At 43.4% G+C, this 27,619-nt stretch overlaps 1 long non-coding RNA gene across 1 annotated transcript; it reads left to right on the plus strand.

The window, feature by feature from the left end:
• The first annotated feature begins 21,803 nt into the window (after positions 1-21,803).
• Positions 21,804-27,264, plus strand: LOC309518598. The gene is made up of 3 exons (XR_014213541.1): positions 21,804-21,841; positions 24,542-24,843; positions 26,867-27,264. It is a non-coding gene; the product is annotated as an uncharacterized lncRNA (long non-coding RNA).
• The last annotated feature ends 355 nt before the right edge of the window (positions 27,265-27,619 follow it).

The raw sequence follows: 27,619 nt of genomic DNA on the forward strand, positions 1-27,619 counted from the left end.
CAACCAGTGGTCAGGATTGATGGAGGTTGTAATCCAAAAGATCTGGAGAGCATCAAGTTGAGAGAGGCTGCTTCTAGAGTCTCCAGACCCATCTTATCAGGACACCTGAGTGGCAGGTAAGATTTAAATGAACCATTCTTGGCTCCTAATTTTAAATAATAGCTCCCTGATACCTTTTGACATGCATAAGTGCAGGGGAAACAAGACATGTGGATATGAAAATAAGAGGCCTTAATGGGAAGTGTCTACAAGATATCAATACAATGGCCAGTACTTAAAGATAAAAAGAAACTGATTGCTCTCCAGGAAAAAAAATATGCATAACTAGTCTAGCCAGCCTTGGGAATGTGGTGTTTTCATTCCTCCAGCAATTTCCCTGCAGAAAGCTAATGTAAATTTACTTATACAGTCCCATCAGCACATAGTCATAGGCAAAATAGATATGTGTCGAGCAATGGCCTTACAATCTAACAGGGCAACCCAGGACATTTATTATTTTGATGAAAAACCCGTTGGGTTTTTCCTTGAAAAGCGATATTTTAAAGTGATAAAAATCTTTCCCCTGATTTTAGGAAAATTAGAAAACATGGCAGCTTTGTGAACATTGGATTGAAATTTCTTTTAAAATGGTTTGTGGGCTACAGTTGGGAAGGACAATCAAGGAGGTAAGTCAAAGGCTACTCAGAAAAGGTGGAGTTGGGGGAAAGTTTTGTGGTTTGAAGAATCTGTCAGGTCCAATTTCTCCCACTTCCTCCTTTTTCCAATCTTCAATTCTGTTTTCCACATATCCATAACATTTTGTTTCCTCACCCCAAAAGAACAAAACAATCATACCTTGGCTCCCAAATGCCTTGGGAGTTGAATGTTCTGGCTCCTGAACGATCAAAAACCAGAAGTGAGTGTTCTGGTTTTTGAATGTTTTTTGGAAGCCAAACGTCTTGCACAGCTTCCGTGCCTGCGCAATCAGAACCAATCGGAAGCTGCGCCTTGGTTTCTGAACTTTACAGAAGTTGAACAGACTTCTGGAATGGATTCCATTCGACTTCCGTTGAAGTTTTTGGGAGCAGTACCCACAGGGGTAGAACGTTGAAGGCTGTGGGACAGCCTGCAGTAGCAGCGCCCCTACCGCAGCATCCAAGGCATCACTTTCCACCACAAACAGCAGTGCCAGTCTGGTTGCCGAAGGATGGGCTGAGAAGCAAACACAGCCTTCAAGGCGTCTAATGCCTTCTGAGCTGCACTGTCCCAGACAAACACAGCCTTTTTCCGAAGGAGGGTGGTAGAGGTACTGTCACCTGAGCGAAGTGCAGGGTGAACGAATAGTAGTTCGCATATCCCAGCAGGTGCTGAACCTCCTTGAGGTTATGGGGAGGCTGCCAGGACAAAATAGTCTCCACCTTGCCAGGGTCCATGGCAATGCCATCGGCCGAAATGCCCAGGAAGTCGACGGTGGGCTTGTCAAACTCACACTCAGAGAGCTTGGTGAGCAGGCAATGCTCTTGTAATCTCTGCAGCACTGTGCGTACATGCTGCTCACAGTCAGTGGCCGAAGAGCCCTTCTTGAAACTGGTCCACTGGAGCTGCCTGATTCCAGGCCAAGTCCTGTGCCATCAGCTGAAATTCACTGGCATACTTCCCCAACAAGTGACTCCCCTGTTTCAGCTCTCTGATCAGGCGGTTGGCAGTCTGGGTCCTCACGGGCTCCGTGTACATGACTTGGAGCTGTTGGCTGAAGATGTCAAAATCGGCTAGCAGTGGACTCTCTTGTTACAGCAAACTCCCTCTTTGACCGTCATGTGGCTGCCATATGTCCCCGGCCTCCACAGTAGAGACACAAGTCCTATATGTTCACATAGTCCTATATTTATGGGTAGATAACCTTCTTTAGGAATTTTGTTATAAAAACATTTTATTTGAACATTTATAGTGTTTTTATTCATAAAAGAGAGTTTACAGGCCTTAATTAGTAACATTATTATATGGGGGTGGGTTATTGGTTTATTTTTTGTTCTTGCTGTTCTCATGTATTTTGTGCTTTTATGTTGCATTTTTATGTGGTCAACGCCCTGTGATCTGTGGATTAAGGGCAGTATATACCTTTAATAAATACATTTAATAATAACAACTTCCACAAGGTGTGTGTCTCTGCTTTGCCCCCTGCTGTTTGATGGCTGAGGTGTGGACAAGTGTTTTGCAGAGCCTGGCCTGCTACTTACACTGTTTTTCCTACAGAAGAGGCTGTTTCCTAAGGGAGTTTAAAATTCAAAGGGCAACTGCCATTTTTCTGTAGTGCTTTCTTTCGGGGTATGGGGCTGCTTGTGTGCTTCTGTATACTTGTAAGCATGCACTTCTCCCCCTACATTATATTCATGACACAGCCCTCCACAAAGGGTTAATGCATGCCTGTCTTTAATACAGTGGTACCTCGCAAGACGAACGCCTCGCAAGACGGAAAACCCGCTAGACGAAAGGGTTTTCCATTTTGGAGGCGCTTCGCAAGACGAATTTCCCTATGGGCTTGCTTCGCAAGACGACAGCCCATAGGGAAATATCCGGGACAGCGGGGAAGCGCAGCGCGTCTTCCCCACTGTCCTCGGACCTCCTCCAAAGCCGGGCGGTGGGTTCACAAGAAACCAGAGGCCTTCCTCCTGGGCATTGTGGGCCAGAGAGTGTTAAAGAAAGATAGAGTTTTCTTTTTATATGCAACTACAGCAGCAAGAATTCTTATAGCCAAACATTGGAAAGCACAGGAGCTACCCACGCTGGAAGAGTGGCATTCACAGCTGATGGACTACATGGAACTAGCTGAAATGACCGGCAGAATTCGAGATGTGGGAGAAGAAGCGGTGGAAGAGGACTGGAAAAAATTTAAGGACTATTTAAAAAAACATTATAAGTTATATGAATGTTGAGAATTTGTTAAGTTTTCGGGAAAAATATGCTTCAGTATTGAGATTGGTTAATGGTGGAAAATAAGTTAGCATTTTGAAAAACATAAATCACAGACTATATAATCAAATGAAAGTACAAAAACACATAAAATAAGGTATCAATTTGCTATTTATTCTTATTGTAAAGAAAGCGGGGGATGGAAGATGTGGGGAAGTCCAGTTGATTATGAAAATAGATCTGGAAAAGTGATTTTCTTTTTTTTTTCTTTTTCTCTTTTTTTCTTTTGTAACTTTCTTCTTTTTTGTAAAACTGCTTTTGTTGTGTCAATGACGATGTATTTGGACCTTGGAAAAAAAGCAAATAAAAACTATTTAAAAAAAAAAAACAAAGCCGGGCGGTGGGGCAGGAATGCCTCCTCCCGCCGCCGCCGGGCTTTGGAACGATGCTCCGAAGCCAGGCGGCGGGGCGGGAACACCTTCTGAAGGCAGGCGGGGGGCGAAAGTCCTGCCTTCCCAGGGGCTTTTAAATCGCCCCGGACAGCGGAGAAGTCCTCCGCTGTCCCGGGGCGATTTTAAAATGCTGCCCGCCAGCATTTTAAGATCGCCCGGACAGCGGAGAAGTCCTCCGCTGTCCCAGGGTTTTTTAAAATGCTGGGGGTGGGAAGAAAAGCCCTTGTCCCCCCCCCAGCCTTCAGAAGAGGTCCGGGGACAGACTGTCCCCGGACCTGGTCTGAAGGCGGTTTCCCTAGGAACGCATTAATTGATTTTCAATGCATTCCTATGGGAAACCGTGCATCGCAAGACGAAAAACTCGCAAGACGAAGAGACTTGCGGAACGAATTAATTTCGTCTTGCGAGGCACCACTGTACTTCTATGGCTTGGATTGCTATAAACAGCTTCCATGAATGAATATGTGTGTGTGACTGAAACAAAGCAGTACAGAAATAATTTCATGAATGAATGAAATGTCCCTCTCTTTTTCTCTCCCTTTCAGCCCAGAGGGTGCCTGGAAGACCCTGAGGCCAGGCAGCTCCTTCCGACTTCCTCCCCTTCCCAGGTTCCCAACACAAGGGAAGGGGACAGCTAACAACACAGCCCCCCCCTCAGGGGAGAAGGGGGCAGCTTCCACCAGGAACTCGCCCCCAACAGAAGGAGCAGCACTCATGTCACCCCAATAGAAAGGGCAGCCCCCAAACCCTCCTCACACCAAGAGAAGGAGCAGCCTGCTGCCCAGTCCCCCCAACCCAAGATAGGGGGCAGTCCCCACCCTCTCTGCAAGAGAAGGGGCCACCCCATCCCACCCTCCCAAACCCCCCTTGTCCCAAGAGTGGTGCAGCAGCAGCCCAGCAGGGGTTTCTCAAAGAAGAGTCATGCCAGACAAATCTCATTTCATTTGTTGATGGAGTTACAAGCTTGGTGGATCAAGGGAATGCTGTGGACATAGTGTATCTTTGTTTCAGTCTATCTGAGTTCCACCCTGGCAGGACCTTGAGTATTGAGGAGTACCGGTATTCCTTCACATTAACTTCAGGCAGGTGAAGTTTTCCCCACCATTTATATTCATGAGGGGGAAAGCTTCTTCAGTTCTAAATTTCCACACACCAAAAGCTGGGCCTCTGGAAAAGAGAGCACCCTCACTCCTCACATATTCCTGTTGCCACAAAAGAACTGCAATCTCTCCAGGACATTTAATCCATTTTACAGGTGGCTTTTTAAAGCACAACATTTTCTATAAAATTGTGCTTGGACTTGTCACATCTCTTTCTCTACAAAAAGCAGCACAGGAGCCCCAACCCAAATCAGGTCTGAGGTGCAGTAGGAGATGGGTTGAACTCCTTCTGCTCTGTGCTGCTCTCCCAATTTAGATCATAGCTGCCTTTGGGTAAATGGAAATATGTGGCCAGTTTGTGTTTCTGAGTCATGTGCTTAAAGTCACATCTCATTTGAAACAACATGTGCATCCTCAAACAGATGTTATCGTGCTGATGACCCTAATTATAACTTTTTAACTTTTTAAAGTAACTTTCCTGGCCATAGCTGACAGCAAGTGGGTGGTTTGCACAGGAGATCATGAGCTTGAGCTTCTTACTGGCGGCAAGGGAATCTCCAGATTTAAGATTTGCCCACATGTCTGATTTCTAAAACAGAAAAATGCTATTGTTACACTAGTCCTTATTCTCCAAGTGCATAAATTTCAGGTGGGCAGTGCTCACCTGGCTTGTCTTCCTTTTAATGAGGTCACTGGAGCCTTCTGATATTTTACAAAAATTGCATTGATTTACAAATCGGCACAGGAACATCAGAAGTTGCCTTAAACCCAAGGTTTCGCAACCAATGCAACAGAACTGGCTGTGCTTCCCTAAATGTGCCTCTGACAGCAGGGAGCCCCAAACTCTTATCAGCTCCAGCTAAGCTTTCTGATCCTCAGCCTGCACCAGTCTCAAACTACAGGCTGCTTGCGTTTTTGCCAAGGACATGCTGGACACATTGCTGGGAGGATGGCAAAGCCTTGGTTCCCAAAGAGTTCCCTCCATCCAGAACAGGAGCAGAGAACCTCAGGCCAGACTCAGCCCCCCAGGCCTCCCTCTCTCTGGCCCTCAGAACTCTTCCCAGGCCACAGCCCCTTCCTCAGAGCCATACCACTCACTGGCCCTCCTTCTCCCTCAGCTGTTTCTGCCTGGTGGTTCTAAAGTGTCCATCAGGGATGCATCTCACTTGTCAGAACGAGGCATAGTCAGACCCTCCAACATTTCTCCAATCAAAATAGGGACATCCAAAAGAAAAATGGGACATTTCAGGATCAAATCAGAAACCAGGATGGCTTCTGTAAATCAGGGACTGTCCCTGGAAAATAGGGACACTTGGAGGGTCTGGATAGACAGGGCTTTGTGAGTGTGGGGGGAAACTGGCTCAATGTACAAAGGTGGAATTTACTTCATTGCCCCACCCATTTTTCAATGCTCCACCCATTTTTGCTTCAGGCACTGCTATCTAATGATGTGTGGTCTCCAAAAGGTTGCCCAGAATGGAGAATACAGCTCTTCAGTTGAAAAAAATTCCCCATCCCTTAACGAAATCTCCTTAACAAAGGAAAGGCATTTGTCCACCCTGCCAGCACCATTGAGATAATTGCCCCCAATTCTTAGGGTTCCACTAAACCTTCTCTTGCCAAGCCACAATCTCACAATCAACCGCAAAGCTGGAAGGCACTTGGAGGGTTAATCCTCAGTCCCATGACTGTGCATTTCACATTAATATTCCCATCTTAAAAATATGAGAACAGTGTGTTATTTGTCGTGGATGGCAGGGGTGGGGGAGCCACATATGCCTGGTGTAAATTTGTACACACGCTCAACCAATAGTGGTAGAGTTCTGGTGAGGGATGGAACAAGATTAACTTGGCGCTTGGAAACTCCTACGAGGGACCTCGATACACCCTTCCCACCTGCCCTCGAAACACTCCAGTCTTCACAGCCATCACTGCCTTTGCTTAGTCCTCCAGCTACTGGAGGAGATGTGCCGATCTGCATGCCAATTTTCTTCAGGATTCAAGACACATGCTGCCTTGTAAAATTAAGGGGAATGTGGGAAATGCAATCATGACATCTCCTATTAGTCTAAAGAAAGGACAAATGCACAGGAGATTTCCAGACCTCAAAGTACTCACATGAGGTCTCCAGGGCTGTATAATCTTCATCTTCTTTGGCAAGTCTAATAAAAGACATCATAATTACTATACTTGGGTCTTTGACAGCTCCCCCCCCCCCATCTCACATAATGGAAAGGTTTTTATAGAGAGAAAAATATGTCCAGAGAAGGAGTCTGGTAGGTTGCTGGGGCTGCTTATAGTGGAGTGGTCTTTAATGGAGAGGGCTTGCTTTGGCAAGGTCAAGGGATTCTTTGGACACTGTAGCTGGCAATGGCATGATCTAGCACTGGGCAGGAGGAGGACACAGCAGGAGTTCAATGCACATAATCTGCTGGTTATGTGATTGGTAGTTTATACAACATGCAGTAGCAGCAGGCAGGGCAGAGCAGTGGCCATGTTGGGCACCTGGTTTCCCAATGCAGAGGTTGCTGTGAGAAACAGAGAGGGGAGGGACAAGGCAGTGGGCAGGTCAGCACGGTGACGGTGCAGCAGCAGGACCATTGGATTGGCTCCGCTGCTGCACCTGCACTGCACAGACCTCCCTGCCGCTTCACTCATCCCCTTCTCCTTCTCAATTACTTCTCAGTTGCTCCACATTGGGAAGCCAAGTAAACAACAATTCTGACCCACTATTGATAACACAGTCAAGAGCTACTAGAGCTGGACTGGTAACCTCTGAGGCCAACAAAATCAGTGAATTTTAGCCATCATTGTATATGGCAGGTGATGAACCTGGTGTCCTCCTGATGTTTTGTTGGAGACCATCTCCCATGACCCCCAGCCAGCATAAGCAGTGGTCAGGAATTATGGGAGCTGTAGCTCCATATCCCTGGTGTAGGAAAACAAAAACACGGGTGAACTAGGGCACTGTCCCCATCAACCGTCCCTAAGCTGGTGCCTTCCAGATGTTTTTACTACAACTCCCATCAGGCCCAGTCAACACAGACATACTAGCTGGGGCTGATGGATGTTGTAGTCCAAAACACCTTGAGGGCTCCATATTGAAGAAAGCAGGTCTAATCTAAATTATAATGGTAATCACAGTGTTTAAAAGCTGTTTAACACATTAAAAGATTAAAAACCATGAATATTTTTAACGCCTTCTCTTGACTCAACAACAATGAAATGAAATTCTAAGGGTCAAAGTACGAGTAGTAGTGGGGAATGGATCCAGGCAGAAGGTCAGATCCTGAACTCTCTCATCTCTTTGACAAGTGGGTCCTCAAGATGAAAGTTTCCCCACCTTCCCCCTAGGAGGTGGGGGTTGGCCCTTGTGATCAGTTGCTGAAGGACTCTAGGCAATAAACCTGAGTAGTGGCTAAAGTGCCTTGGCTCAGGTAACAGGACACAGCCAGGTTGTCTGACTTGTGTTTTTCTTCTGTATAGATTCAGCATGTCCTCCTGGGAACCCAAGAGGCAAATAAGTGTGCTGTGTGCCCTCGCAGTTGGGAGGGTAACAGTACAGGCTCTTGCCTCCAGCAAAGCTGGTTAGCTCATTAAGTGAATCCAGGCAGTCAATAATTCAATAGGAGAGTTCTAAGCCAGCCAAAGGGCTCTGCAGAGAGATTTGTCCACAGCAGGAAAAAACAAGATTGACACCCTGTCGTGCCTAGGCCACATTTTGCCATTTCTGCCTGGAAAAGGAACAGTTGAGATACATGGCAGAGGAGACACCAGAGGTGGAATTTGGGGATCAGCAATGGATGGGATGGTTACATGCCTAGTTATTTAAAAGCTGGGACCACCCTACCTAGTTGCTATTATCTTGCACTCCCATTTTTTGAACTGTTTGCTTGTGTGATGTTCAAAGGAAATGATATAAATGTTTAGAAAAATTAGCTTTCTATTTGTTTGCTTTGTTTTGATCAAAAAGGTGGGTGCATGGATAGGCACACTCAGCAGGCTCAGGAGTGCCTCAGTTCCTTCTCCCCATTTGTCTGACTAGTCTAGGATTTCCAACTTCAAGATGTTTGGACTATGAGACCCACCAGCTCTGGACTGATAACAGCTGGAGTCCCAAACATATGAAGGGCATCAGAATGGTGAGGGTGGGACTAGTTTATTGTCCTGAGTGCTTCATGCTGAATAATGGCCTATAAAGAGCCACAATTTGTTGTGATGTGTCAGGTGCCTCTAAAACAGTCATGGGGACCCCATGGCCCTGCAGATGTTATTGGACTCCAACTCCCATCATGGCCAATGGTCATGGATGAAGGGAGTTGTAGTCCAGTAGTATCCGGAAGGCCACAGGTTTGCCACTTCTGCCCTAGAGAGATGCAGGGACAGGAGGTCACAAGACTTCGAAGAGGACTACCTCAAAAGGCCAATTCCCTGCCAAAGGATCCCTTTGTTTGAAATGTCATTTGGATGACTCAAAAAATGGTCACTGATTCTGGCCTGAAGAGCAAGTCCTTGCCATTTTTGGATGGTCTTCATAGGAAAAACTCATCTATGGCCCATCTAGTCAGTATTCCAAGAGCAGCAGCCGTGATCATCTCCCCTCCCCACAAAAAAGCGCACCAATAAGAACCCAAAAGATCTGCATGGTGGTTACCTCCGTGCCAACTAAATTCTCCAGGACCCTCTCCTCATTTTATTTCATGTGTGTGCACGCTGGGTGAAGGAACTGCTCATTTCTCAAATGCTCTGCCCATGTGCGTGTCCATGAACCGGCATGCATGGCTTGCTTGGAATTTAATGTTCCTACACAGAACATTGAACCCATTAAAAATGAGCAATGGGGAGAAGGTGGAGTTCCCTTTCTTCCCTTGGCTGAAGGCCTCAACAGCTGCTCAGGTTTTAGTCTTCTTTAACTCTTTGGGTGGAGGCATTCATAAAACCTGGAGGCTGCATTCCTTGTAGGGAAGCTCAGGCCTGAGCTCAAGAGGCAGCCATCTAGGCCTCTCTGTCTGGTCCTGGGCACTCTCATTAGGTCACACCATCCCAGCTCAGATCCATCACTGGCCATGCTCCATGCATTATCAATTGGCATAAAATATGAGTCTGTTAATACCGGGGTGTCTATACACCCCTTGATTTTTTTCCGAGGGGGCTAATGCAGCCCACCAGCATGTTTTCCTGGCCCCCTCTTTTTATTTTTTATTTATTTATGATTTTCAATTTTATATATTTCAATAATTTTACAATCATTTTAGCATATTGAAACTCAGCTGCCTTCCTCCTCTTTCTGCGGTTCCTTAAATTTATTTTTAATATTTTCTGCATAATCCAAATTAACTTAATTTGCTCAATTATTAATTTACTTTATATATATATTCTTAAAAAATTGCAGGTTGCTGCAATAATCCTGCCAATTTTCTTTTCTTTTTTTTCGCAAGTAAATTTTTATTCAGAATTTGTAAAAGAAAAAAGGACAAACAAATACAAAAATAAACATTTTAACATAAATTATTCATCCTATTTTCATGCTATACAAAAAGTAAGCGTACAATCATACAAAAAAATAATATAAACATTAGGCTCTACTTAGCCTTTGTCTTCCCTTCACCCTTTTGGTAAGTATCAAATAAATCCTGGGTTACGTAATTAGTTTATTAAAGTTTATAATTATTAGCTGATAAAGTTTTTCTAATACCGCCAGTTCCTCCTATATATCCGTTCCAATATATTTCCAAAATTTACTCCAATTTTTTTGAAATTTCTGGTCGTCTTGGTCTCGTATTCTGCCTGTTAATCTATCTAGCTCGGCATAGTTAATCATTTTGACCTGCCAGTCACTTACGTTAGGTATAGTTTCTGTTTTCCAGTTTTGTGCCAGCATAATTCTTGTGGCTGTGGTGGCATAGAGAAATATTTTTTTATCTTCATTTTTTATTTCCTTACCCATAATTCCCAGCAAAAAGGCCTCAGGTCTTTTGGGAAAAGTATATTTAAAAACTTTTTTAAGTTCATTATAAATTGCTTCCCAAAAAACCTTCACCTTGTTGCATTGCCACCACATATGGTAGAGGTCTCCCTCCACTTCACCACATTTCCAGCATGTCTTATTTTCTGATCTATAGATTTTAGCCAATTTTGCCGGCGTAAGATACCATCTATAGAGCATTTTCCAAACATTTTCTCTCAAACTCGTACAGGCCGTAAATTTAATATCTCTATTCCACAATTTCAACCACTTTTCAAAGTCGATGTTATAGCCGAAGTCAGTTGTCCATTTAATCATTGCCTCTTTGACTTCCTCGTCTTTTGTATGCCATTCCAGTAATATGTCATATAATTTAGACAATGTTTTGTTTTTACCTTCTATTATTTCTATATTGAATTTTGATTTCTTGTCCTCAAAGCCCATTTTCCTTTTATCTTGCTTTAACATATCATTCACCTGATGATATTGTAGCCAACCGGTGAATTGATCCTTTATTTCCTCATACGGTTTAAGTTTAAGCCCTTGTTCTGATTTTCTTACCAAATCTTCGTAAGTGGCTGTCTTCCCTTCCATGTTGGTTTTTTTTATTGTTAAGACCTCTACCGGTGAGATCCACCATGGTCTTTTTCTTTCAAGAAGGTTCTTATTTCTTTCCCAGACCTGATATATTGGTCCCCTGAAAATATGATTTAAGAAAGCCCTGTGGACTTTCACCTTCTCATACCAGAGATATGCGTGCCACCCGTACCAATTACTGAAACCTTCTAAATCCAATAGGTCTCTGTTCTCCAGTTTTATCCAATCTTTTAGCCAAAGTAGGCACGCTGCTTCATAATATAGGCTCAAATCTGGGAGAGCAAAACCTCCTCTTTCCTTTTTATCAGTTAATATTTTCATTTTAATCCTTGGTCTTTTCCCCTGCCAGATGAATTTCATCAGGGTTCTCTGCCATTCTTTACATTGTTTTAAACCTTTAATAACTGGAAGAGTTTGAAATAAAAACAGCATCCTCGGCAAAACATTCATTTTAACCACTGCTATCCTCCCTAAAAAGGAAAATTTCATCCTCCCCCATATTTCCAGATCTTTCTTTATTTTTTTCCATGTAACTTCATAATTATCTTTATATAGGTTTATGTTTTTTGCCGTGATCCACACTCCCAAATTTTCTTATCTGTTTACAGTTTCTTTGTAAATATTCAACAAACCATTTCCATTCTTTTATATAAAAAAAGTTGTTATCTTGATTTCTTACTTTTCCAGTATGTTTCACCGTTTCTGCATATTCAGAAAGTTTTTGTATGCATTCTTCTTTTTCTGGGACTTCTTCTTCTTTCCATTTTTGGGCAAGTAACATTCTTGCTGCTGTAGTTGGCATACATAAATAAATTTCTATACAGTTTGAGTAATTCTGCCCCCTAATTCCCAAAAGGAAAGCTACTGGTTTTTTTTTACAAATTATTTTTAAAATCTTTTTCAATTCATTATATATCATTTCCCAGTAGGCTTTAACCTTACTATAAGACCACCACATAGAGCAGTCATGTCCAAAGTCTGGCCTAGGGGCCTAATCCGGTTAATCTGGCCCCTGTAACACTTTAACCCTAAAAAAAGGTCAACAACTTTGGCCCTCATGCATGTTCACTTCATCAAATCTGGCCCTCTTTGAAAAATGTTTGGACACCTCTGACATAGCACCTTATGTCTCTTTACATTTCCAACACTTATTTGATTTTGATTTATACATTTTTGCCAATTTATTCAGCGTTAGATACCATCAATAATATAACATTTTCACATTATTTTCTCTTAAACCATAAAAAGGCAAAGGTACCCCTGCCCGTACGGGCCAGTCGTGACCGACTCAAGGGTTGTGCGCTCATCTCACTCAAGAGGCCGGGAGCCGGCGCCGTCCGAAGACACTTCCGGGTCACGTGGCCAGCATGACGAAGCTGCACTGGTGAGCCAGCACCAGTGCCGCACACGGAAACGCCGTTTATCTTCCCGCCAGAGCGGTACCTATTTATCTACTTGCACTTAGGGGTGCTTTTGAACTGCTAGGTGGGCAGGAGCTGGGACCAAACGATGGGAGCTCACCCCGCCGCGGGGATTTGAACCACCGACCTTACGATCAGCAAGTCCTAGGCACTGAGGTTTTACCCACACCGCCACCCGCGTCCCCTCTTAAACCATAGCATGCTGTAAATTTTATATCCACTTTCCTGGCCCCCTCAAGTCCCCATCAATGTTTGCAGTAGTTGAAAAATAAGTAAAGTAGAGCCCAGAGCCCGGATGGGGAGGTCAGTCTCTCATGGCTTCCCAGTCATCAGACCAATTATTTGATGAGCAGGCAACAGCCTCCTATATTTATGCATTGATTCATTGATTCATTCATTTACTGTGTATCCCACCTGTTTCTCCAAGGAGCTCAAAGTGGTGCGCATGGTTCTCCTCATCCTCATTTAATCTTCACAAGTAATCTCACAAATAGGTTAGGCTGAGAGGCAGTGACTGGTCCCAGGCCATGGAGAAAGCTTCTTACGCCGAGTGCCAAGGCTTCCGGAATTCTATTTCTTCCCCGTGGTGGCAAAGAGCAGAGAAAACAAAGGAAAGAACTTTTTAATGAGTTTATTCATTCCTAACTGCGAGAGACAACAGAACACAGCAAGCCCTAACAATGGCGTTGCTCCAACTGGGCTCCTCCTCTGTCCTTCCTAGAAATAGCATTTCCCCTCATGGTGGCCACTCATGGCCAATTGTCAGTTGTTAACTGCATTCTTAATGAACACCAAGTCCTGCCAGAAGGGGGATCAGAAATATTCTCCAGTGACATGTCAGTTGACTGCTCTGCCTGTGTCTCTCCCCCCTCTCCTTTACCTAACACTTCCCAACTTTTCTGTTTGTCTGTCTCTGAGCTGTGACCTTCCTCAAACTCCTGCTGTAAATCCATGCTGAATTCCTCTTCTCCTGCAGCGTCACGAGAAGGGGTGAGTGGGTGTGGTTGTGGGTGTGATCTCGGGTGTGATCTCCACCATTCCTCCTCCATCTCGTCCCCTTGAGTCCAATCCCTGACACCAAGCGGGGATTTGAACCCCTGTCTACCAGGCCCCACTCTGATGCTTTATCTACTATGCCACAATGGCTCTCATGTCTGGGTACCTGTCTGGGTACCTGCGCATGTGCCTGCTTCCATGTGTGCATCCGCACATCCATGAAGGAGTGCGCATGTGAGAAAGCGTGTGGGGTAGCATGCAGCCTGTGGAAGGCTGCTCAAAGGTGGGCTTTGCCCTTGAGTCCAAAGATAATGACCCACCCTTGTGCTAATGTCTATTTATAAATGCCAAGTGAGGAATAAGGGCTATACAGTGGCCCGCGGCGCTTCCCCTCTGTCCCCGGACGGTCTCCATAGGAACGCATTGATTGATTTTCAATGCATTCCTATGGGAAACCGTGCTTCGCAAGACAAAAAACTTGCAAGAAGAAAAAACTTGTGGAACAAATTAATTTCGTCTTGCGAGGCACCACTGTACTTTAAACGGAAATGCAACCCCTCTCACTTTAGTGGGGAGGAAGACAACAACCAGGTGATATGTGTGCCCAGTCAGCCAAGGTTCAGATGCTAAGTGTTGACAAGCAAATTCAAAGCCCCTCCTGCTCTCTCTTCATTCTAGAATCATAGAATTGTAGAGTTGCAAGGGATCTGAGGGTCATCTAGTCTGACTCCCTTCAATGCAGGAATCTCAACTAGATCATACACGACAGATAGCTATCCAACCTCTGCTAAAAACCTCTAGTGAAGGAGAGGCAACAACCTCCCAAAAGTGTCCAGTCCACTGTCAAGCAACTCTTATTGCCAAAAAGTTCTTCCTGGTGTTTAACCGGAATCTTCTTTCTTGTAACTTGATTGCATTGGTTTGGGTCCTAGCCTCTGAAGTAGGAGAAACCTATATTGCTCCATCCTCCATGTGACAGCCCTTGAGATAGTTGAAGAATATCCTTACCAGGCTAAACATTTTGCCTCTTTATCTTTAAGCTCGCCTTGAACCAGGGGACTCTTCAGGTAAAAGAAGTGTGGAGAACCTTTGGCCCTCCAGAGGTTGCTGAACTACAACTTGCACCAGCCCCAGCATGCCTGACCAGTCAGAGATTATGGGAGTTGTAGTTCCAAATCTTTCAAATAGAGGACCGTCCTCTGGAATACAGGGCTAACCCTAATTCCATGTCAGAATCGGAGAGATTACATTTGTGAACCAGTGTCAGGGTAGAATAGAAAGATCAGCCCATTCATTCATTTGGGTCTAAGATCAGACCTGGCCTTTACAATTATTATTTTTGGCCAGCAATCAAAGCCCATTAAACAGGATATTAAACACAGGCAAATATTACAAGAGTCAGCAACAGTTTATTACTGCAACAGAGAATGAAATATTTAACAAGTTTAATAAAGCTTAATTGGAAGGAAATTAAAAAATAATGGATATAAGTTCTTAAGAAATAGTCTCAGACTCCTCTCCCTACAGCCCTGTTTCACAGGCAGTCTTGTGAAACCAATGACTGCAGTGCTGGTTCATTCTGCTATTCCAACCCACCCAATTCTTTTACATTTGGCATCCCCTGCTAGGGCATATGGTCCTATTTGCCCTTGAGCAATGACCTTTGCCCATGCAACTACATTTGTAGATGGCATGTGAAGATGGCTACACACATTGGTAAACAGGAGGTTGTGAGCTTGCTTCTCCCCAAAGACCGGACTTTTTTGTGATGAGGAAAGTGATGGTGAAAATGTACCGGAGACTGGGGGATCAAACAAACCAGACTGAATCCTCATTCAATAGCCAACATCACCTAATCTCCCTGCAAACAAATCAGGATGAATGTTCAATAAACAGGTCAGCTGGAAATGCCCCAGGTGTGCTTGGATTGCAGCCTTAAAAAGTTTCCAGATGCTGTGACATGGGGCATCTTAAAACCCTTTTCTGAGAAGGTAAGGACAGATGTAGAGCAGAATAATGCAGCCATTTCTCTAGGTATTTTTCTTGGGGAAGTTGATGATAAGATTTTGAGCAGATGGCATGCAACTCTTGCCTGAATGGAACGCAATTTTTAAAAGGGTTAATGGGGCTTGGTGAAAACTATGGAGGGGGAAGCTTTTTTAAAAAAAAAAACATATGTGGTTGTCTGATCAATATTGTTACACTCACATCATTTCTGTGAGCACTGAAAAGATCTAGGGATACTGGAAGTTTCTGGAGGCTTACTGACAATTTGTAAGATTTATGTTTATTTGCAAGTGCACAGGTTGAGGCAAAGGACTTAAAACAGACAGCAAAAGCCCATTGCTCCCATATCAGATCTGCAGGGAGTCAGTCAGCATCCTAGGAGACTCATGATTTGTGCGCATGATGGTATAATGGTAGTTGCACACTATCCCTTTTGATACTGTTTGCACCTACAAAAGTTTTAGGGTGGACATATTGCTTCATTTCAGGTCATGCATGTCCATTAACCTTCTGCTGAAATCCTATAAATTCCTTTACCAGAAATGTTCAGGGCAGGTTGTTTGTTTTTGTTTTTGTTTTGAGTTCCTTCTTTTGTTGCGCTACAGTGCAAGAGTGACCCTCCAGATAGCAATAATGCAGTAACTTTGGGGAAGCATTAGAGGTACATGTGGAATGATGTGTGGCCAGTCCAGTATAAATCCAGCACTGTTGCACTATCATTGCATCAATGAATCGTTGAAGGATGCACTTCCAAAAAACTGACCATTGCAACCTGAATTTACCAGCCTGGTCTCACAGTGGCCAGGAAGAGCTCTATGGGAAGCTCCCATGTCTGGCCAGACCCATTGGGCCCTAGTTTAAATATAGGACTGCCTAAGGGAGTCTATAATTTATGCGCAAAATGCATCTCTGCTAATTTTTGCTAAATACTGGACAGCAAAGGTTGAAGTCAGGGACTGAAAGTACTTAGGAAAAGTGTCTTTTCCTTAGCTGGAGCAGTGTTTTGCTCCTCCTTTTCTTCTAATTTCTCTCCTCATTGCTTTAGTCTTCCTGTCTCCTCTCCTTGCAAGTTTGTTGTCTTTACCTCCTTCTTCCCAGGCAGCCTCCTTTATTGCTAGCGTCCCTTATCTCCCTCCCTGATCGCTTGCAGATTAGCGGCTTTGTTTCAACACCCACTTCCTTCTTTTTTTAAAAAAAGAAGAAGAAGAAGAAGTATAATCTGCTGTTCACCCCTGTGCAATTTGGCTCCAGGAACCACGCATTTGCTCCATAAGACGTACAGACATTTCCCCTTACTTTTGAGGAAGAAAAAAGTGCGTCTTATGGAGCGAAAAATACGGTATGTTAAGATACCAGAAGCATTCCTCCTAGGGATTTTAGATCAAGAAATATGAAAAGACAACTGGAAATTATTTATGTATGCAACAACAGAAGCAACAATTCTACTAGCACAAGCTTGGAAGACAGAAGAAATCTCAACGAAAGAACAATGGAAAGAGAAACTTATGGAATATGCAGAATTAGCAAAATCAACAGATAAATTACATGAAAGACTTCAAAAGAGAATGGGAACCACTTACACTATAAATGAAGAGAGAACATGAAGAGTTGGACTCATTGGCAGGGCTTGAGTAAACATTCACAAATGTATACAATAAAAAATAGCTGTAAATGTATTAGGAATTAACTGGGGAAATAATATGCAGGATGAATAAATTGAAAGTAAAACAAAGTGGAAGTATGAGGGAAGTCCAGGGGAGGGCAGCAGGAAAAAATGGAAAATTGTTAGAGAGATATATCATAAAGGATGTATTTATTGAAAAACCAATAAAAAATATTATTATTATTATTATTATTATTATTATTATTATTATTATTATTATTATTATTGTTGTTGTTGTTGTTATTATTATTATATTTCTGATCCCTCTTCTCCCAGAACTCGGTGTTCGTTAAGAGTGCAGTAAACAGTGAAGTGAGAGGGATTGCATATTCCTCACTTGGTATTTATAAATAGACATTAATACAAGGGTGGCTCATTATCTTTGGACTCAAGGGCAAAGCCCACCTTTGAGCAGCCTTCCACGGGCTGCATGCTACCCCACACGCTTTCTCACATGCACACTCCTTCATGGATGTGCGGATGCACACACGAAAGCAGGCACATGCACAGGTACCCAGACCCGTTTCCTAAATAATCCATGAGAGCCATTGTGGCATAGTGGATAAAGCATCAGAGTGGGGCCTGGTAGACAGGGGTTCAAATCCCCGCTTGGTGTCAGGGATTGGACTCAAGGGGACGAGATGGAGGAGGAATGGTGGAGATCACACCCACAACCACACCCACCCACCCCTTCCCGTGACGCTGCAGGAGAAGAGGAATTCAGTATGGATTTACAGCAGGAGTTTGAGGAAGGTCATAGCTCAGAGACAGACAAACAGAAAAGTTGGGAAGTGTTAGGTAAAGGAGAGGGGGGAGAGAGACAGGCAGAGCAGTCAACTGACATGTCACTGGAGAATATTTCTGATCCCCCTTCTGGCAGGACTTGGTGTTCATTAAGAATGCAGATAACAACTGACAATTGGCCATGAGTGGCCACCATCAGGGGAAATGCTATTTCTAGGAAGGACAGAGGAGGAGCCCAGTTGGAGCAACGCCATTGTTAGGGCTTGCTGTGTTCTGTTGTCTCTCGCAGTTAGGAATGAATAAACTCATTAAAAAGTTCTTTCCTTTGTTTTCTCTGCTCTTTGCCACCACGGGGAAGAAATAGAATTCCAGAAGCCTTGGCACACGGCCTAAGAAGCTTTCTCCATGGCCTGGGACCAGTCACTGCCTCTCAGCCTAACCTATTTGTGAGATTACTTGTGGAGTTTAAATGAGAATGAGGAGAACCATGCGCACCACTTTGAGCTCCTTGGAGAACCAGGTGGGCTACACAGTAAATGAATGAATCAATGAATCAATGCATAAATATAGGAGGCTGTTGCCTGCTCATCAAATAATTGGTCTGATGACTGGGAAGCCATGAGAGACTGACCTCCCCATCCGGGCTCTGGGCTCTACTTTACTTATTTTTCAACTACTGCAAACATTGATGGGGACTTGAGGGGGCCAGGAAAATGGATATAAAATTTACAGCATGCTATGGTTTAAGAGAAAATAATGTGAAAATGTTATATTATTGATGGTATCTAACACTGAATAAATTGGCAAAAATGTATATATCAAAATCGAAACACACAGACAGATCCGTCCTCCTGACACTGCAGGAAAAGAGGAATGCGGCATGGATTTACAGCAGGAGTTTGAGGAAGGTCACAGCTCAGTGACAGACGAACAGAAAAGTTGGGAAATGTTAGGAGAAGGAGGGAGGGAGACAGAGGCAGAGCAGTCAGCTGACACTTGGTCACTGTAGAATATTTCTAATCCCCTTATACATTTTAGCCCCTTTCTCTGGTGCAATGTACCATCTATACATCATTTTCATATAATTGTCCTTCAATAAAATACAGTCTGTGAATTTTAAATTCACCTTCCACATCCTTTCCCAATCTTCAAATTGTATATTACGACCTAAATCTTGAGCCTTCTTTATTTGGGCTGACTTTGCCATCTCATCCAATGTTTCCCCATATAGCAGGAGAATATATGACTTTTAAAGTAATTTTTATTGATCTCATTCCAAACTTCCTCATAGTTGTCTTTATAAAAATTCATTTTTTTATTGGTAAGCCAGATTCCTAGGTATTTGAATTTTTAATGGATTTCTATCTTTGTGATCTCCTGCAACTCCTTTTTCTCCACTTCGGTCACATTTTTTTGTTAATTTTTTTGTCTTTAATTTATTTAATTTAGACCCCACCACTTGCCCAAACTCTTGTATTTTTCCTAAGACTTTAGAGAGAAATGTTTTTGGTTCTTCTTCTGTAATTACCAAATCATCTGCAAATGCTTTCAACTTAAATTCATTTCCCCCCCCTGCTCTTATTCCCATAATCTGTTTATCTTCTCTTACATATTTCTATTCAAAACCTCCAGGACCAAGATGAATAATAAAGGTGATAGCGGACATCCTTGCCTCATTCTTTCTTCTATTTTGAATTGGTTTGTTATCACCTTATTAATAATCAATTTGCATTCTGCTCTGTGTATACAGCTTGTATCCTTTTTGTGAACCTCTCTCTAAATTCCATTTCTTCCATCACTTTCTTCATAAAATCCCAAGATATATTATCAAATGCTTTTTCCGCGTCTATAAACATCATTGCTGCTTTTTTCTCATTTCTTACTACTAAATATTCTATTATATTTTAAATATTTCTTATATTATCTTTCACCTGTCTATCTGGAAGGAATCCTGCTTGGTCTGAATGCATATAAGCTTTTAAGACCTTTTTCAATCTATTGGCTAAAATATTAGCAAATATCTTGTAATCATTGTTCAATAATGAAATAGGTCTATAATTTTTGACCAAGGTCAGGTCTGTATCCTGCTTTGGAATCAAAGTAATGTATGCTTCCTTCCATGTTTCCGGAATTTTCCCTTTTGTTAATACTTCATTCATAATATCTTTTAATGGGTTTACAAGCTGTTCTTTAAGTTTTTTAATAATACTTTGCTGATAATCCATCTGGTCCTGGTGATTTACCCACCTTTATTTGGTTTATTTATTGCATCAAAAATTTCTTGGTCTGTTTTTTGCATATTTAAAGATACTATCTCTTCTTGTTTTATCTTTGGCAGATGACTCTTTTTTATATATTCCTGAATGTCCATTATTTTTTCGTTTCCTCTTTTATATAAATTCTGAAAATATTTTTTAAAAGTCTCTCTTATTTCTTTTGCTTTTTTCTATAATTTTCCCATTGGAATTAATTTTTCCTATATGGTACATCAACTGACTTCTCCTTAGTTGCCATGCTAACAACTTTCCTGGCTTATTTGCATGTTCAAAAAATTTCTGTTTAATTTTTTTTTTACCTTCCATGTTATTTCCTCATTAATTATCATTGAATATTGAGATTGTAATAAATTTATGGCCTGTTTTATTGATTGTTTGGATTTCTTCCTAAATCTTTTTCTTTCTTTGATATGGCATTCAAAATTTCTTTTTTCTTTGTTTCCCTAGATCTTTTTTTTTTTTTTGCAGTATTTTGTTGTATAAAAAGACCTCTCATGACTGCTTTGCTTGCCTCCCATACCATTTGGATTTTAGTTTCTTTATTTAAATTTAATTTGAAATATTCTTCTAATTTATTTGTTTTTGCATTGTCTACTATATTTGATCATCCAATAAATCATCATTAAGTCTCCATCTAAAAGTTGACTGTTCTTCCTTTTGCATTTCCATAAACATTGGGTTATGGTCCGATAAAAACCTCAGATTTATCTCAATTTTCCTCACTTTTATTTCGAACTCTTTAGTGAGCCAAATGGCATCTATTCTCACACTGCTCTCATAGACATGAGAATAATACGTGAACTGCTCATCCATTAAATGCCTTACTCTCCAGATGTCTACCAGATTCAAAGTTTGGGCCATATCAAAGAAAGTTTTTGGAAGTTTCCCTCCCTTTGTCTCTTTCTTCTAATGGTCCTATCCATTTCCAATGAGGGCACTCCATTCAGGTCTCCCATTATTATGATTTTTGGTATTCTGGCTGGTATTCTGGTGTTTGTTTGTTTTTTAATAAAACCTCCTATGTACTAATAATGGTAATCTCACTCTCTGGTTTTCATTCTTTTGTAGTGAAAATGGCCCCTTCAGGGTGGTATCGTCAGGCTCAAAATATCATGTAAAACATATTGTTTTTCTTAGGTTGCAGTTTTGTATATTTTGTTTCTTAGGAAATGCTAATAAAACACGATTTTAAAAATGCAGAGGGTGGGGACACACACACAAATATACATATACATATATATATATATATATATATATATATATATATATATATATATGCAGCTCTTGCTTGTTACGGCCTATGAAATATCATGACAATATCAAAGTTGTAAGGAACATATTAGGTTTCAGTTTTAAATTGCATATCAGCAGAAACACACATGGGTAACACACACTTTGATTACCTGATTTTGATGCGATGAGCTTTATATTTCTCTCCTCTAATATTAATGACATACATGCATTAAAATACAAGTTCAATATATACTTCATTTTCTTCTCCTTTCTTTTTTGAAGAATGAGTCTAGCAATAAAGTCTTGTAAACCAATAAAATCAAGCCCTTTCTATGTCCACTCAGAAGAAAGTCCTAGTGTGTTCATTCCAGGTAACTGTGTAGATGATTGCAGCTTCAGACCAAACTATAGGAGCCTTGAAAAGAACTCAAACCTCATCAAGTCTCTTTTTCTTTCATTACAGATATGTGAGGATGCTACAAAGAGCCTAATTTGCAGGTATTATAATTTGCACCAGGCAATCCTTTTGTTCATAATGTCCCCCAGCTGGCAAACACTCTAGAGACCATAGATCCTTGGAGGCTTAGATGGTCACACCTCCTGAGCATCGGGATTCAGTGCGGATAGAGGAAGTAGTGGAGATTTCCTAGGCACTGAAAGCTTTTCTTGCAAAACTAACAGCCGTTCCACTATGCCATCTTGTTCTTATTTGGGCAGTGTAGGGGGGGGGCACTGATTGATCTTCTAAGGCAGAGCTTTCCAAACTGTGTGTCGTGACATGTTAGTGCATGGGTAGGCAAATTAAGGCCCAGGGGCTGGATCCGGCCCATTCGCCTTCTAAATCTGGCCTGCGGATGGTCCAGGAATCAGCGTGTTTTTACATGAGTAGAATGTGTCCTTTTGAGAGCCAGTGTGGTGTAGTGGTTAAGAGTGGTGGACTCGTAATCTGGTGAACCGGGTTCGCTTCCCCGCTCCTCCACATGCAGCTGCTGGGTGACCTTGGGCCAGTCACACTTCTCTGAAGTCTCTCAGACCCCCTCACCTCACAGAGTGTTTGTTGTGGGGGAGGGAGGGAAAGGAGATTGTGAGCCACTTTGAGACTCCTTCGGGTAGTGATAAAGTGGGATATCAAATCCAAACCGTTCTTCTTATTATTATTATTATTTAAAATGCATCTCTGGGTTATTTGTGGGGCCTGCCTGGTGTTTTTCATGAGTAGAATCTGTGCTTTTATTTAAAATTCATCTGTGGGTTATTTATGGGGCATAGGAATTTGCTCATTCCCCCCAAAAAAATAAATTGTCTGGCCCCCAACTAGGTCTGAAGGACAGTGGACTGGCTCCCTGCTGAAAAAAGTTCGCTGACCCCTGTAGTGTGCCAGCTGCAGTGTGTAGGTGTGTCTTGTGAATGGTTTCCCAGGGCTGGAAAGGAGTTAGTTTAACCTCCAGTTTGCTAGTAAAACTGAATTACTGTGTCACGAAATGATGCATGTCTAAAACATGTGTCACCAACATGAAAAGTTTGGATAGCTCTGTCCTAAGGGCTTAAACTGACCATTACCAGGAAAAACAGGCAAAGGTTTCCCCAGCCACTCTGGGTGGCTTCCAACAAAAGATAAAAAATACATTAAAACATCAGTCATTAAAAACTTTCCTAAACAGGGCTAAAAATCACATCTCAGCAAATTCAGGTTGTGCAAAGACAGTTGATTGAGAGGCCCTGTGCGACAAATCCACTCCCCCAAAATATTGGACTTTTTGCAACAAGGAAAGTGAAGGGGAAGTATGGGATGACACTTGCTTGATGCAACATCATCTAACCTCCCCAGAAACAAATCAGGATGAATGTTCAATAAGCACCCATCTCCTTGCCAAACCTCTTTCCCATGCCTGGAAGGGAAAGCATAATTCAAATCTTCAATCTGCTGCACTCCACAGTCATGCACCTGATTGAAACTGACCTTAGCCCAGCCTTTCTCAACCTGTGGGTCCCCAGATGTTGTTGGACTACAACTCCCATCATCCCTGAGCTCTGGCCTTGCTAGCTAGGGGTGATGGGAGTTGTAGTCCAACAACATCTGAGGACCCACAGGTTGAGAAAGACTGCTTTAGCCCATGAAAACTTATAGCATAATGACTCTGTTGGTCTTTTAACTTGCCACAAGACTCATTGTGTATTCATTGCTTTGTTCTGTGACTGCTAGTACACATTAAGAACACAACTACAGCATCTGGCTGGAAAAAACTAGCATGATTTGAGAACATAGGAAGCTGCCTTCAAGCAAGTTAGACCATTGATCCCTGTAGTCCAGAACCGTCTTCACTAACAAAAGCTCTTTGGGGTTCCAGGCAGGGTTCCCTCCCAGCCCTACCCAGAGGTAATAATAATAATAATAATAATAATAATAATAATAATAATAACAACAACAACTTTTATTTATACCCCGCCAGAGCCGGGTTCAGGGCAGCTAACACCAATAAAATTACAATAAAAACATAATGGCGGGGACAATTTAAAATACAGGTTCATTTTAATAGTAGCCCATAAATCAAAACCATAAGGGGGGGGGGACATAAGGGTCAGACTGAGTTCAAACCAAAGGCCAGGCGGAACAGCTCTGTCTAGCAGGCCCTGTGGAAAGATGTCAAGTCCCACAGGGCCCTAGTCTCTTGTGACAGAGCGTTCCACCAAGCCCTGAAAAAGTACTGAAAAAGCCCTGGCCCTAGTTGAGACCAATCTAACCACCTTGCGGCTTGGGACCTCCAAAATGTTGTCATTTGTGGACCTTAAGGTCCTCCACGGGGCATACCAGGAGAGGCGGTCCCGTAGGTACGTGGGTCGTAGGCCGCAGGGATGGCAGGGACTGAACCTGTGACCTTCTGAATGTGAAGCAGGTGTTCCACCACTGAGCTACACCCCCCTCCCATGCAAGACAACAGCAATATGTAGCCTTTGGAAGTTTGTTTGTTTTTTGCTGGAGATTCCTTGTCCCCTCACAGAACTGCAGCTCCCTGGCAGGCTCAGAGCTGGCTGAAATATGCCAAAAAGCACTTCTGAGCCTCTTTCATGCTATTTGTACACAGTGTGAATGCTGGTCAGGTGGGATCAAAAGCAGAAAAGAGCCAGTTTTTAAAAATCAAATGCACATTTTCTTGCCACCGCAAGTTTTTTTTTTATTCTTCCCCATTTGGATTGCAGCTCTCCAGATTCCCTCCTGAGAGCAAAAGCAGCAGCAGCAGCAGGCTTGTTCCAACCGCCAACTCTGGTATGGGGCTTCTGTCAGCGGCTGCAGCCCAGAAAGTATTGTCAAACACCCAGGCTCAGTTGGAGGAGCTGAGCAGAGTTGCATCTTTGAAGAGCCCCAGCTGCAAGCAACCCAGAGCCAGAGCCAGAGCCAAGAAGGGACTGGCGGAAGCGAGTGAAGGTCCCCAGCTGGTGGAGATCCTTAGCAAACCAGCTCTCGCAAGTGAAAAACCATAGTTGAGATGGCTTCTTCCTGGGTAATTGCCTCTTTAGCAGCCTCTTGCTGCCAGTTATCCTTACAATCCTAATTAACAAGCAACCAGATAATTAGGAATTTAATTAAGAAAACCAGACTCTCCAGAAATAGCTGGCATCTTTGGAAAGAATGTGTGTGGCATGGCCACGGAGGCATTGTGTCGGCTCCCAGAGTGGGGAACGCTTGACTTGCTTCCTTCACCCCGAGCTCTGCCTCCCAGAGGCATTGCCACATCACCTGAACATACGAAACTGCCTTATACCAAGTCAGGCCATCATTCCACCTAGCTCTGTATTGTCAACACTGGCTGGTAGCAGCTCTTCAGAGTTTCAAACATAGGTCTTTCCCAGTCCTTGCTGGAGACACCAAGGATAGAACCTGGGACCTTTTCGCATGCCAAGCAGATGTTCTGCCCCTGAGCTACAGCCCTTCCCCAAGGGCCAGAGACTCTTTCAGACAGCAGCAGGTAAATCTTGGGTCCTAGCAAATGATGTTGTCTTTGAGGTCTCATCAGCACCACCCAGCTTGGCCAATCATAAGTAGGAGAGGGTTTTTGTACTCATGCCCTGCTTGTAGGCTTTCCATGGGTATCTGGAGACCATGTAAACAGGATACTGGACTAGACAGACTTTTGGTTTGATCCAGCAGGGCTCTTCGGATGGAGGTTCAAGAAGAAATGACTTATCCACTGCACCTTTCCTACAGGGACAGCTCCTTAACCATCACTAATGAAGAGGTCTAGTTTCCCATGTAACACTAAGCACTGCTTAACGTTATCTAAGGCTTATAAACCAGCTACAAACCTTGGTTCAGGGGCGCCATCTAGGAGGGCTGCAGGGCCAAGGGCCCCCCAAATTCTGTGGCAACCATGTGCATGCACGCAGTGCAATGTGCTCACGTCACTTGCGCATGCTGTGTGGCACGCTCTTACGTGGTGACATGCATGTGACATGTCAGCCTGTTGCGTGCACACATGGCATCAGCATGTTGTATAGTGTGTGCGCACGGTGCGAGCACATTGCACATTGTGCACGCATGACACTGGCACGTTGCGTGGCGTGTGCATGTCGCATGGCACCGGCCTCCTCAATTGTGAGGGCAAGCTGGCACACCTGCCTTGGTTAACAAGTGACCTTTAAATGTAGCTCATAAACAACACTAAGCTGCTGGGCTGGGTTCACACATAATGCTAAGCCGTGGTTTAATAAACTGCAGCTATGTATGAACCGGGCCTCAGTGTCTGTCTCTGCAATGCGTGGAGATAGCACCACCACTGCTGGCATTCTCAGGGCACTTGGCCCATTATCCCTTCTTGGCAGTCAGCAGTTTCTAGGGCTCTCTTTCTCTCCCTGGCTGCTCCCTGGCACTCAGAAGCAAGGAGAGTGAGTTAGAAAATCATGCCACCCATCTGGAAAGCAGAAGATGCCTGAGTCGCCCACTCTGCCTTCTCAGGGACTGTGCTTAGTAGGCCCAAAGAGCTGCATCCCTGAGGTCCATTTCCAGGGGCTCCAAACTGCAGTCATTTTCCTCACTGCAAGCAGCACACACAGTTCCTTTTAGCCTCTCCACCCTGCAGGTGGGTATAGCTTCAGGTGCCATCCATAAAAAGCCTTTAGACAGATGAGTGGGCCAAGCTATTAGTGGCCATCAAGAAAACATCTGTTGTTCAGCATCCATCAGCGGGATACAAAAGAACCTGGGAGGGGGGAAAGGACCATCTCTTCACTTGGCAGAGCAGAATAGCACAGGCCTAGACCATTACATGGTAAAGTTTCACTGAAACCAGCTGACTCATCCACCAGTTTTAGGCTGTGGGTGGAGCTCTGTAGGAAATTAGCCTCTTAGGAGCCCTGTGGTGCTCCAGGGAATTCAGAGAGGATAAGCCCCAGGGAGTTCAATTAGATTGGCAAGGTCTGAGGTAGGCTTACAATAGTCTGAAAAAATTGTCTATGTTGGATGTTTAAGGGATGCTGTTTGTGAAATAGGCTGCTGGTGGTGGCTTGATTAGGAATTTTCCATTCCAGGGAAAAAAGAAGTCACTTGCTGAAAAACAATGAAGAGCTTTGTGGTACCTTTAAAGACTAACAAGCCTCTTGCAACGACTTGGTCCAGTATATCTGAAGGAGTGTCTCTACCCCCATCGTTCTGCCCAGACACTGAGGTCCAACGCCGAGGGCCTTCTGGCAGTTCCCTCACTGCAAGAAGCCAAGTTACAGGGAACCACGCAGAGGGCCTTCTCGGTAGTGGTACCCACCCTGTGGAACGCCCTCCCATCAGATGTCAAAGAGATAAACAACTACCTGACATTTAGAAGACATCTGAAGGCAGCCCTGTTTAGGGAAGTTTTTAATGTGTGACATTTTTATGTATTTTTAATCATTGTTGGAGGCAGTCCAGAGTGGCTGGGGAAACCCAGCCAGATAGGTGGGGTACAAATAATGATGGGTGGTACCTCGGGTTACAGATGCTTCAGGTTAAAGACGCTTCAGGTTACAGACTCTGCTAACCCAGAAATAGTACCTCGGGTTAAGAACTTTGCTTCAGGATGGGAACAGAAATTGCGCGGCGGAGGCACAGGAGCAGCGGGAGGTCCCATTAGCTAAAGTGGTACCTCAGGTTAAGAACAGTTTCAGGTTAAGAACGGACCTCTAGAATGAATTAAGTTCTTAACCCAAGGTAAGGTAAAGGTAAAGCGACCCCTGACCTTTAGGTCCAGTCGTGGCCGACTCTGGAGTTGCGGTGCTCATCTCGCTTTATTGGCCGAGGGAGCCGGCACA

Source organism: Podarcis vaucheri (genome assembly GCF_965113315.1).
Source record: "Podarcis vaucheri genome assembly, chromosome: 14".
NCBI classification, from domain to species: domain Eukaryota; kingdom Metazoa; phylum Chordata; class Lepidosauria; order Squamata; family Lacertidae; genus Podarcis; species Podarcis vaucheri.